Source organism: Vanessa cardui, chromosome 23 (genome assembly GCF_905220365.1).
Source record: "Vanessa cardui chromosome 23, ilVanCard2.1, whole genome shotgun sequence".
Classification (NCBI taxonomy): Eukaryota; Metazoa; Arthropoda; class Insecta; order Lepidoptera; family Nymphalidae; genus Vanessa; species Vanessa cardui.
In genome coordinates, this window is record NC_061145.1 from 2169334 (window position 1) to 2182199 (window position 12866).

Here is a 12866-nt window from a genome sequence, read left to right on the forward strand (position 1 = left end):
CCTTGTGGTGTCAGCAGAACCGTAGCGTGCCATGATGGGGCCCTGTATAAATAATTATTTGGGGGCTTTTAGGAACAGTACTCACAAAAGTAATTGCATAAAATTAAAATAATTATTTATTTATCATAATTATCTATCTATTTGTCATAATCCTGATTATCTGTGTGTGTCAATTATATCTGTCTGTCATCTGTCATGTGTCTGTTACTTACGTGCTTTTAGGGCCCTCGTAGCCCGGGGGCCCCGTATAATTGATACGGCAGATTCTTTTTATTTTATTTGGGAAACAAACAGTTACATAATACACAAATATATGATTGAAAAAGATAATACAGATACCAATTAAGTTTCCACTTACAAATAATACAGAATTAAAGCAATTTGAATACAATGATATGAATTTAATTAAATATATTAATTAACTAATCTAACCTATTACGGCAGTAGCGACGCCTCTGGATGTCAGGACTATATTTTTTGTAGTATAAAGTCAATTAGTCCTAGTCTAATACCTATTATTGCTTCAATTTTATTAAATATTTTTTTATTGAAAAATCTTATCTTCATAAATAAACTCATTTTAATTGACATTTTTTATGACCAGACATCGGATTACAACTATCAAAATGTCAAAGCATGCATGCAAATATGCACTAAAAAATAGGGAAATATGCACAACCAAAATACCGTTTCTTATTAGAATTTGACATTTATTGAAGTTGTAACTTATAATTGAATATTATTTATAAGACTTTAGAAAACCTAGAAAAATAAAAATTATTTAGTATATTTTTTTGTAAAAATAAACAATAATATATTTTTCTTGGTTTTCCACAACAAAATTGTGACGTTTTCCACTTAGTATTCAATTCATACGCTGGAAATGACCTTTCGACGTAAACTGACGTTACCGGGCAAAACTTGAAATTTGAAGCCATTCCTTCAGATACCTCTTCAGGAAGAGTTTGTCCGGTGCTGTTGGCAAAGACGTCAATTTTCTTTATCCCGTTAAGACCGGGGTTTATTATATTACATGCCTAACATGTCTAACTACGGAAATAAGCATTGTTAATAAAAAAGTGCAAATATGCAAAAACGCTTTCAAAATAGCATTTGCATATTTGCATATGCAAATGCGTATAATCCGATGTCTGTTTATGAAAAATAGCAGTAGCAGATGTAATGGTAGTTATAGTGTAGAGAGTTATTTGCTCTGATTATATGCTTATGCTTTTTTTAAATTTATCTATAGTGACTTTAGTACATGACGTCAGAATATTTAAAAAAAACTTCTATTTCTTTACAATATTTAGGTTATAAGACAAAAAATGTATATGAAGCACACATTTATGTCACCTTTATTATAGCCGTTACACAAAAAAAAAACAATTCATATATTATCAAAAATAATTTTAACAAGCAATAACAATTGTGCTTCATTACAAAATTATGTCGTACTTTTAGATAACGCCATGCTGATCCACCAAAAATACCTCTTTAAGGAGCTTCCATTACTTATAACCTCACTATAAATCACGTGATTCACAATAATGAACAGAAAAATCAAAGTACCGTCCCATTGAATATCAATGTTATCAATACAATACAGAAGTGTGCTTGAATAAAGTATATTTTCATTTTTCTTTTGACCAAAATTAATTGATACTTACTTTTCTAATAAAAGGGAAAATTCAAACCAAAAAGCTGAATTGAATTGAGACACTCGTTAAAAAGTTGATAAATATATATAAATAAAATATAATTGTAATTAAAATCGAGTGATATATTAATTAAAATATCGTACACCAATCGGATAGTCCCATAATTTTAGTTTCCACTCGTAGCTCTGCCGCTATTGTTCTGGGCTAAGGCCATGGATGCGAGCGCCACAATATCCGTTGTGCGAGCGGGATAGACAGCTGATGAGAGGGACAGCTTACTGGAACAATGCTGGGTGTTCTAACGTGTAGCTTATTGTTTTCGAAGTGTCATTTATACGAGGTACTTTATACTGAGTACACGTTAAGTGTATGTTTTTCCTTCATTTTAGTATAATGCAATTCTGTAATTTTGTGGTTAGTATTTCTCTTTTATTTTAAACTGTTATCGTTTAAAAATATTATTGCGAAACTTACTTGTGGTATATATTTATTATAGCAACAACAACAAAAACAACAGCCTGTAAATTCCCACTGCTGGGCTAAAGCCCTCCTCTCCCTTTGAGGAGAAGGTTTGGAACATATTCCACCACGCTGTTCCAATGCGGGTTGGTGGAATACACATGTGGCAGAAATTCTATGAAATTTGTCACATGCAGGTTTCCTCACGATGTTTCCCTTCACCGCTGAGCACGAGATGAATTATAAAGACAAATTAAGCACATGAATCAGCGGTGCTTGCCTGGGTTTGAACCCGCAATCATCGGTTAAGATGCACACGTTCTAACCACTGGGCCATCTCGGCTCATTATTATAGAATAAAGCTATATTATTTATATGGATTTATGCCTTCGCCTCATAATTAGGTATATTTTCAAGCATCAATAATACAACATTTTAAGAGCCGCCTAGCGATTTAAAAATTACAGAATCGTGAGCTCTTGGGCTGTTGTCGTCCTTAATAGGAATAATATGAATTATAACATAGGTAGAATATTTGGTGAGTGGGTGGTACCTACCCAGACGGGTTTGCACAAAGTTCTACCACCAAGTAAGCCGAAAAGAAAGTAGATATATTATGTTTAATGCAATACTTATATTAACATGATATTGGTAAAACCAAAAATGACGAATGAGACGACCTCCGTGGTCGAGTAGTGCGTACACCGGTTTTCATGGGTACTCCTCTCCGAGGTCTCGGGTTCGATTCTCGGCCGAGTCGATGTAGAAAAATTTCATTAGTTTTCTATGTTGTCTTGAGTCGGGGTGTTCTTTAGTTACTTAAATTGGGGTCAGGGTAATGTATGTGATATTGTCTTATAATTAAAAATAAACGTGGAAATACTCATAACTTGCACAAGGCCTTTCACCAAGTAATGTAAAGCTTACAGATTTAATTTAACATTTATTTTATTAATAAATAAACCGTTATTTACATAAAAATATGACTAACAAGCGAGTGAAACAAAATAGGCGGGATCAAATCTGTTATAACGTTGTTAGACGAGAAAAAACGAGGGTATAGTCGTGTTTAAATTTATGACAACAGATAAGGCTCGCGTTAGTGCACGTTTTGTAATAAATAAAAAAAAGATACAGCTTTGAGTTTTATGCGAAAATTAAATTATATTTTACTGGCAACCCTTCGTTTTGCATGGGTGCGATTTATTAATATAGAAAATTATATTACATACTCTGTATCACCGAGGAATAATATATCTACTATCGAATGAAAAAAAAAATAGAATTTTATTAGTTTCAGAAATATAACCTGGTTTCCTACACATAAACCTACGTATAAAAGTAGTGTAGACGATACCAATTGATTTTTGACGTGTATCATAATTTCTCTAGCTTTTCTGTAATCTGTGGTAATTGTTTCGTTAAAAAGGGACGGAAGTATGTAACGGGATGCGAGGGAAGCGCGCTTTATTTAAATTAACCAATGAGCGCGCGGTTAGAGTTGACTGTCAAATGGTACGAATGTACTTTATAAAATGACACAAGTTCCATATTATTAATTATATGGCAGGTCTAAAACATCGTATGCGACTTATGTAGGACTTACTCGTAGTTTTTGAGTGTTGTATTGTCTTCATTTGTATTACTCATTTTTTAATATATTGGAAAACTAGCGACCGATCCCACATCGCACGGGTGCGATGTGGATACTAAATATACTACAGAATGTCTTACAACGTTCAAAGATTTTCAGTCATTAGACAAGACAAGCCTTACGACATCGAAACTAAAATTATCTGTGTTTTCCTATTATATTGTTGTTATACATATAAACCTTCCCCTTGAATCAATCTATCTATTAAAAGAAACGGCATCAAAATCCGTTGCGTAATTTTAAAGATATAAGCATACATAGAGACAGACTACGAAAAGCGACTTTGTTTTGTACTATGTAATGATGATGCTTTAATTTGAGGGTAAAAAACCACCGGTGGTATCTTCAATGCTGCCGTGTTAAATTATTTATTTAGCTGGCTATAATAATACATCATTATATTAAAGTAAATTGCGCTGATAAAAGAGAGATATTAATCTAATCTAAGCGATTAAAATGTTAATCGACCAAATTAAATACTTAAGCGCGCGAAGAAGTTCTGAGTGGAAACATTTAATTTATTACGAAATCACTGATTATTATATTGTTTAAGTCAGGCTCGATGAAACATATTTTTGTAAGAATTGATATGCTAGTCGATACTTCGACATATGGTATTATTTTTTTGTTATAGTCAGGGGGAAAAGTAATAATTCACTTGATGGTAAGTGCTTATATCCATTTCTTTCATCACACTAATGCACCGCCAACCTTAAAGCTGAGATATTATGTACGTTGTGCCTGTTACATTAGCTTACGCATCCTTTACACCGGATCACAGCAATAAAGTATTGCTGTTTGGCGGTACAATACTGATGAGTGGGTCTATCTTACTACCAAGTAAATATGTATACTCACTACAAACCCTGCGATGGCTGCCATCAGCACGGATACGGAGAGTCTGCGGGATCGAACGTCCGCTGCCCCTCTTGTGCGTTGATTCGCTCGTGGCTGGCGGAGCACGACTCGGGAGGGCGAAGAATGGTCTCGCCCTCCCCGCACCCCTCGCTGGTGCGTGCACCGGCAGTCCGGGGCCATAACCGGGCTGCCGTCCTCCTTTCGGCTGTATGAAATGGATGCGTGAGACCCCCATCTCACACACCCACGGCTGGAGAGAATGTCCTGTTTATTCCGCCCCGGGCAATGGAGCTTAGAGGCTGAGAGGATGACCTGTGGGACGTCTCCGCCGGGCGGGATCGGCCCTCTCCCGAGCCCGCTTTGCAATCTCCTTCTGGACCATGACGATCTCACAGAAGGAGACTACGGCCTCCTAAATACGATGGCCTACGGGCTACCTCCAACTTATACAGGTATTGTGAGTTCACACACCATTAAGTAAATTTACTCACAATACTATGTTTTGTGTTCTTAACTTTTTATGATTCATCTCGTGTTCTACGGTTTTTATAACAAGAATATTAAACTATTGTTTATTTTTGACCTTTAAATTTAACCAAAAATATCTGTATTAAGTTAATAAAGTATCGGTAGACGAAACAGGAAATCTAGATTTCAGCTAGAAGCGCCAAATCCCTCCAGCGAAAAATATTGCTTGACAAAAGTAATATTAAAATCAATAGATCTTTTCAAGGTATCAAGTAATCCCCTTTTCTATGTGTGTGAATCTGACGATATAGGAGAGGTGGCATTGGAAAACCGCGTTCGATTCCGCCTAAAATTAATTTTAAATTGAATTTTAAAAATAGTTTAAACACTTTTATACCGCGGATAATATTATTTGGTTTTATTAAGGTTTATTAAGTGCATGTTAGAACCAAGATGGCTAAGGTTAGAACCCAGACAAGCACCACTGTATTTTCATTTGCTTAATTTGTGTTTATATTTCATCTCGTGCTCGGCGATAAAGGAAAACATCGCGAGGAAATCAAACAATTTCAACGAAATTTCACAACATGAGTATCCGAAATGGAATAGCGTCGTGGAATGTGTTCCAAATCTTTTCCTCGAAGGGTGTGGAGCTTTTAGCCCAGCAGTGGCTATTGTACAGTCTGTTACTATATATAAGTGTTTTAAGAATTCGATAGACGTAAAACACAAACAAAAAATATGTTATCTCTTATTAGTCACCACATATTATAAAACAAAGTCCTCTGGCCTCGTCTGTCTGTCTGTATGTTCGCCATAAACTCTAAAACTATTGAACGGATTTTCAATAAGTTTTCATAGACAGAGGGATACGAGGGAAGGTTTAGGTATATAATTTATTAAGGTTTTATTGGAAATAAAATATAAGAACGACAATTTTTTTTTATGATATAGCTTGGCGAGCATAAGGGCCACCTAATGGTAAGTGGTCACCATCACCCATAGACAATGACGCTGTAAGAAATATTAACTATTCCTTACATCGTCAATGCGCCACCAACCTTGGGAACTAAGATGTTATGTCCCTTGTGCCTGTAGTTACACTGGCTCACTCACCCTTCAAACTGGAACACAACAATAATGAGTACTGTTATTTGGCGGTAGAATAACTGGTGAGTGGGTGGTACCCACACAGACGGGCTTGCACAAAGCTCTACCACCAAGTAAAGTGATAAACATGTCGGAAAAAAGCACCAAAAAATAAATTAAAAAAAGAAACTTATGTCTACTCGTGCGAAGCCGGGATAGGCCGCTAGTATTACTATAGATTAATGCAAGTTTGTTTATAAGACAGTGGCTTAAGTTATTTTATTATAGGTCGTAGTTGTACTTCTTTTTTTAAGAAACATGCATACGGTGTAAGATTTTCTGAGATGTGCTATTGCGTTGCACTTAGAGTCCCCTATTCCGCTTTTTAGACGAGCTTACCGTCCCGTTCAAAGGGGACTCTTCCGCTTTTAAGCTACGTGTCACTTTCACACGTTACACTGTCACTGAAAAAACTCCCGAAAATGTCCCTCTATGCAAAATATGTCACCCGGTAAACGCAAAGGGCGTGATAAGCTCAAATAACTATAAAAATGTTTTTTATAGAATTATTCATGAGGAAGATTTTAGTGTATAATTCGTCATTGTTATCAACAATGATCGTCAGATGAGAAGTCGGAATAATATAATATAAACATTTTAGGTAGTTTTTTTACGACAAATAAAAGTACTACTAGTAGTATCTATTAAATCTAAATGCATAATATAACAGACAAAATTAGTTTTGTTTTTGTTTCCAAAATTCTCAAAATTTCATTGGATATTTGTAAATTACGTAAAATTACGCTGAAAATTTTGGAATATAGCTTTTATAGCGATCATAATTATAGTTAATAAATGATCGCGATTCAACAAAATTATGATTGCGTATTGATTTCACTTTCATAATTTGGATATATTGTAATTATTTTTCTTCCAAAACCTATGATAGAAAATTTTCAAAAAACCCTTTTTATCCAGTAGTGGGACACTTACCGTTACATGTTTCTATACCTGATTTTAAATCTACAGAACACATGCGTATCACATTTGGATTGTTGGCCATTTCGCCTCTTTTATATTCTTATAGGTACCAAATTATTATATACTCAAATTAAATTTATTGTTTAAAAATTCCCCTACATGTAGAACTATACGTCGTGTATCAAAAGCAAGTTTAACAATGAAATTGAACCCAACACTGTGGTCCAGTTAACATCTGGCACGAGAACGCTGAGATGAGTTCGAATATTCTAGGAATTGTAGATTTCCAACTATTTTTATTTTCGTTCGAGACAAGAATACAGACAGTGAGATAGTATTTTCTTTTCAAATACGATAAAAAGAAATATCTGCGAAAATACTTAAAATTCGCAAGTCAAGAGAAGAAGCGTTATTAATTAATCTTTAGTCTAGTTCCCAGAGGTTGGAGGTGTATTGCACAATATAAGGTATATTGTGCAGTAATAGAAAAGTAAAAAGTACTTTGTTACAACGTACTTTGTTAATAATAATTTTATATTATCTAGGAATATTCATTGTCCATTATTTCGAACACCTATTCACAAAACTGACGAAAGAAAATAAAATACACCAATAACTACACTCACAAAGTACAAAAGTAAAGTAAAAAGTAAACTAACAGCCTGTACATTTACCACTGCTGATAAGGCCTCCTCTTCCATTAAGGAGAAGTTTTGAAACATGGAATATGTTCCAATGCGGGTTGGTGGAATGCAGGTTTCCTCACGATGTTTTCCTTCACCGCCGAGCACGAGATGAATTATAAACACAAATTGAGCACATATATATAGTGATGTTTGCCATCTCAGCTTTCTAATAGAAAGAGAACAATATAATTTTAATAAAGAGCATAAACAAATAGTACTAGATCACGGCACGAACGTTTCATTACGATCGGATGAATAGTTTGGCCTTTGCCTGTTTTTTTTTATCGCTTAACCGCCAATTAAACATCAGGACGCTCGAAATAGTCAAATACACTGCTAAACATTTAAAAATGTTTATTTTATCCTTTTTATTTTGAATGGAAAATATTTTGTCACGATGTCAAGTGCACGATTTTACATTCCTAAGCCGTCTTCCTTCTTTTTATATTCAATAATTAATTTATCAATTCACACTTACTGACCAATTGCAATTAACAAAATATTAAAACAAAACATGATAAAATCCGGATATCGCAATGTAGTCTAATGCAACAGGCGTCTTTATCGCTTAAATAGCGATCACTTCCAACATTTGGGCAGAGGACGATCGTAAAAGATAATGTAAGAAGCCCTTACATTGGAACGGATATACGTTACATTACATTTATCCTTAAAAAATATGAAAGTTGAATTATAAATAAACGTAGATTATTACCCACGTTTATTTATAATTCAACTTTTATTTTCATAAAATATTTTGTGGAAAATAATTTCCGAAAAGGTTTCTCCACTACCACCGTTAAAAAGACAAATGGATTGAATATTACTTATTATAATATAATTTATTGAATGTTATGCCAAATGATTACTATTTTATTATTATTAATGAAAAATAATTATTGTCAAATATTACCTTACAAAACTATCACGCCGCCTTTGGCCACCTTTTAGCTGCCACCGGTTCGGAATTATTCTACCGAAACCCAAGAACAGGCAAGAAACTCAGAAGTTTTTCTTTTTCAATATTTTAAATACAAAGTCAATCTATAAAGATTGACATATTTAATATCCCAAACTTTAAATTGTCAAGTACATTCGTAAGAGGGAATGCTATTCGCGGTGGCTCATTAATATTAGTACGGAATGATATCATTTGTAAATCTCGAAAAGATATTGTGGCTCTCTCTGTCGAACGTACTATCGAATTATCCTGCGTGGAATTTCCGCAGTACATTATAGTATGCGTGTACCGGCCCCCATCGCGAGATTTTTGCTTATTTGAGACCACTATGGAGGATGTTCTTAAAAAGATAAGCGAAAGTAATAAATATATAATTGTATGTGGCGACTTTAACGTAGACTTATTAAAAGCTACTTCGCTGAGTGTTCGATTAGTCACATTGTTTAGGTTATTTAATTTAACGCACCGAGTTAATGAACCAACACGAATAACCAACGATACTTCTACGTGTATTGACAATGTGTTTTGTGACTGTGAAATATATGAATTTTCAATTATAAATAATTTAACTTCTGATCACTGTGGTCAGAAGTTTTCTTTAGAACACAAAGAAATTATTCATTCAAAAAAAAAAATAATGTACAGGCCAATAACGGCTCATAAAGTAAACTGTTTTAAAGATATTGTGGCGTGTAAATTAGCTTATTTAGATCTAACGACACAAGATCCAAATGAACTTTATATCATCTTTAAGTAAAATTTTCGAAAAAAATATTTTAAATCAACTTCATATCCATTTTGGTACAAATAAAATTTTTCATAGTGAGCAATTTGGTTTTACAAGAGGTCGATCAACAACTGATGCGGGAATTGCGCTTCTTAAGCATATTTACGATGCTTGGGAGAAATCACAGAATGCTATTGGAGTATTCTGTGATTTATCTAAAGCATTTGATTGTGTAGAACACGAGACGCTTCTTTATAAGCTCAAATATTACGGCATTAAAGGTAGGGCTCTTGATCTCATTGCTTCATACTTAAGTCAAAGAATTCAGCAAGTTTTCATTAATGGAATAAAGTCTACTGGATCTACGCTAAAAATGGGTGTTCCACAAGGTTCAATTTTGGGTCTCTTTCTATTCCTTGTATATATAAATGACCTTCCTTTCTTTGTTAAAGGTATTTGTGATATAGTATTGTTTGCTGACGATACTTCACTGATTTTTAAGGTTGACAGGAAAAAAACTGACTATGACGATGTGAACGGTGCCTTATCACAGATACGAGATTGGTTTAATGTAAATAATTTGGTTTTGAATACTCAAAAAACAAAATGTGTAGTTTTTACCCTACCCAATGTTAGGAAGCAAAATTATAATATATCTTTAAGCGGTGGCCCGCTTGATGTAGCCGATACTACCGTGTTCTTGGGAATAGAATTGGATTCCAGACTTCAGTGGAGTCCCCATTTGTCTTCCCTAACAGGGAGACTCAGCTCCGCAGCATACGCGGTTAGAAAAGTTAGACAACTAACTGATATTGATACCGCTCGTTTAGTTTATTTTGGTTATTTTCACAGTATTATGTCATATGGCATATTACTTTGGGGTAACGCTGCAGACATTGAATCTGTCTTTATTTTACAAAAGAGAGCAATTCGGTTTATTTATAATCTTGGAGCTAGAGACTCTCTTCGGGATGTTTTTAACAGAGTAGGAATACTCACTGTTGCGTCGCAATATATTTACAACAATACCATGTATATTCACAGTAACATTGATAACTTTGATAAAATCAGTGATAATCATTGTATATGCACTAGAAGTAAGGATAAGCTTATAACGCCAAGTTTCCGACTCCGCAAAGTCAATAAATCTTTCTTGGGGCAAGGTATCCATTTCTATAATAAAATTCCACAGACATTTTTAACTTTGCCGTCTCGTACATTCAAATCGTTCATAAAAAATACATTGGTGAAAAAGGCGTATTATTCGATACAAGATTTTGTAGATGATAAAAAAGCGTGGAATTAATACCTGTTGACTTCCAGGCAGGATATATTAATTTAATAATTGTATTAACTTAAAAATTGAAACAACATTTAAAAAAATACAGTCATGTGACTGTATTTTTTTAAATGTTGAAAAAGAGTAACTACTGAGTTTCTTGCCGGTTCTTCTCGGTAGAATCTACTTTCCGAACCGGTGGTAGCTTCACCTAATTGTTAAATGACGATTCAAAAGTGCTTGTAAAAGCCCACTTGAATAAAGTATACTTTGATTTTTGATTTTTGATTTTGACTTTTAACGGAATGAATTTTAAGGATTCAATAGGAAAAGTCACTAAAAAATTTTGTCTAGCTGTGGAAATTGTGCAAATATATTTACCTAGGTTTCTCCAATGTATCTTAGTCGATATATATTTTCGTATTGTGTTAAATTATAGCATTGTCCTTCCTCCTTTTGAGATTAAGACGAAATCATGCCCAAGAAAACTGAAAAGTCAGATTGAATTTTAATCCACAACACTCACTCAAGACAAGCTTTATTCCCTAACGTAAAAAAAATATTAATGAATATTACTCAGTACAAATATTTTTTAAAATAAATAGTGTGGACTTAGATATAGTCAATCTGGATTTCTAAGCTTTACTGGTATACTCTAAAATTTAAATGGTGGAAAAAAAAAACGAGTTGTTCTTCTAATAATCCATTTTCCGAATAGATAGCTTTATTAGTTTAGGCAGTTAATTAAATTAAATATTCTACCATGACTATTATGAAGTGCTTATTTTATTGTATGAACCTATTTGAATAAAGGATATTTTGATTTTGATTGACCACTGAGCCACCTGGGCTCTATTTCTATACGAAGCTATATTTTTGAGGTGAAGGCTTGTATAAAATTTGTATGATCGATTTAATATACTACATTTTCATGATAGAACCCGCGATCATCGGTTAAGACGCCCGTGTTCTAACCACTCGCCTACGGACCAAACCATGCATATGAAAAACCTCAAAAGATTTTTAGTTCACAACACTTAGTTCAGATCCGAAATCATTGGGCTATCTGGGCTCTACTATTTCTGTTACTAACAAAGCTATATTTTTGTAGTTAAGGTCTGTATACAATTTGTATGATCGATTTAATATATTCACATTTTCATGATCTCTCGGGTACATTAAAGGCTATAACATAAATGATTGATAACGCTCTAATAAAAGCAGAGGTCACGCGAGCATCACGTGAATCGGTTGCTTTTAATACAATTTCGTCTGTTAATAGCGTTTTGAGCATTTAGTCAATAATTCTACACGTGCGGCTTCAAACCAGTGAATGAAATCGTTTCAATTATAAATTGACTGAAATATATCGGGGAAAATTATGTCGACTGTAGTTTTACTCGTGTGTGGCTTTAACATTTCAAAGTTTATATATGTATATATTGTTACTAGTAGTAGCCCGCGGCATCGCTCGAGTCTAAAGGCAAAAAATACGATGTCCTTTCTTGGAGTTTAAGTTTGCTTCACACCAAATTTCAACAAATTTGGTTCAGCTGTTTGGTCGTGATAGAGCGTCAGGCAGACAAACAGAATTTTTTTCATAGTAATAAAATTAATATAGATTTGTTAAATATAATCGTTTTGTGTAGATCCTAATACTCTTGCGAAGTCGAGTCTGATAGCTTCATATAATTTTATTTTTAAGTAGCTATCCGACATCACGAGTCCAATAACAGTATGAACGGCTATATGTATGGCTATGTACAGCTTTTAGATTAAATAAAAAGCATAAAAAAATATGTTCTTTTTCCGACTAGGAAGGTTAAAATTCACGGCTTTAATATGTATGTAAAACTGCGCTGTTTATTGGTGAAAACTAAATAAAAATCCGTTACGATGTTTAAAAGATCTAAGCATACATATGGTTAGAAGCGTTATTTTGTCTGTTGTACAGTCGAAGTAAGAAAACCTTCGTCAGTTTCCAAATTCATTCCTTTACCAAGTCTTAAACTTTTAGTACCTTTTGAATCGAAACATCAAATC